The sequence below is a fragment of the Protobothrops mucrosquamatus genome, unplaced genomic scaffold, assembly GCF_001527695.2.
Source record: "Protobothrops mucrosquamatus isolate PMUCROS unplaced genomic scaffold, P.Mucros_1.0 scaffold3473, whole genome shotgun sequence".
Taxonomy (NCBI): domain Eukaryota; kingdom Metazoa; phylum Chordata; class Lepidosauria; order Squamata; family Viperidae; genus Protobothrops; species Protobothrops mucrosquamatus.
The window spans coordinates 1-1,524 of record NW_015389447.1 but is presented as its reverse complement, the minus strand read 5'-3'; positions in this window follow the sequence as shown (position 1 = coordinate 1,524).

Genomic DNA, 1,524 nt, shown 5'->3' with positions numbered 1-1,524 from the left:
AGGAAAAGATCTGCTTCCCCTAGGCCTAGGGCATGCCGGTCTATGCCAAAGGGGCTGGACTCACAGATACTGTTATACTCAGCTTCTTATAAAAATCATACAGTAGCGTTGAGGAAGTACAGACCAGCAATTGTCGCACGGAGGGAGGAAGGAAGGAAGGAAGGAAGGAAGGAAGGAAGGAAGGAAGGAAGGAAGGAAGACTTAAGGGCAACCATGGAGGTGAAGGGACAGAGGCAGCACAAAAAGGCTGCTGTTTCATGCAAGCAGGTGCAACTATGTCGACCGAGGGTCCTCAGTGTCACATGAGAAGTTTTGTTATTGGGTGGTGGTGGATAAAACCAACCATTTTGCAGTAGTTTTCTGCCTCTGCATCTTCCTCGGGTGGCTTACTCTGTCCCCCTTTACTTTTAGCATTCAGGGAAGCCCGTGCATTTATGTGTCCTTAAGTTGCTCTTCAGGCTCTATCATAATCCCCAGACACCCACTGTTGTCTGGCATAAAAACGTCTGTCAGCCCCACAGCAAAGTTGCTCCCCTCCCCTTTGTCCGTTCTACATGGGGGCAGCAACGGAGGGCTGGTGGAGGGATACCAGGGCTGGCAGAGGGATGTGGCAGGGGAGGCTTGCATCGCCTGGTCACAGCGCAAGCCATGGGACAGTTGGCAGTGGAGGAGGAGGTGGCAGACGCTGCTGGGCAGGTGATCTGCGAGGGAAGCGGGGGTGGCCAAGACCGAAGAAAATTCCTCCAGCGGTGGATGCGGCTCTCGCACAGCAATAGCAGAGCCTTTCACTATCATTCCTCCCTGGCTCTGAAACGGCAGAGGGGGACCGGGAAAGGTGACCGAGCCTCCCCCACACATACTCCATAGCATGGCAGTCTGGCTCAGAAGGGGATTGAAACCGAAAGGCGGGTGGGCAGAATAGGCAGGTTGCCAAGAAAGGAGTGGCCTGACTGCAGGGACCCTGAGGTGCATGGCTGCAGGGCATGTGGGCAGCTCCACCTGCCTCTCCTCACCTCGTGGCGGCAGCACCAATGAAATCTGGATGGAATGTCTTGACTAGGGCTTAATTTTGGGGTAGGGCTTATATTAGGGGCATGTATGAAAATCAGGCTAGGGCTTATTTTCAGAATACATCTTATTTTTTGGGAAACACAGTATATACTTTGTTAAAGTCATAACTATTTTGTATTAATATATTTTGGAAGGACCTTTAAGGTCAAATTGAATTAATGGTTTATGAATTGTAATTTTTTTTTAAAAACCTGGTAAAAAACTTCACAGTTCCAGGAAAAAAGGATATGTACCCTTCAGAATCTTTGGAAAAAGAAGAATTTGGCCAAATTATGCATTAGCAAAGAATTAAAATACGGATAAATAAAATGAGATACTGGGGGGAGTTATGCAGTGAAATGTATCATCTCTGAAGATCTGACATTAATACAATAAACTATATTATCAACATAAATTTAATAATGCATTTGTTTAGGAAGAAGAACGGGAACTAAGCATAACAGATATTTATGC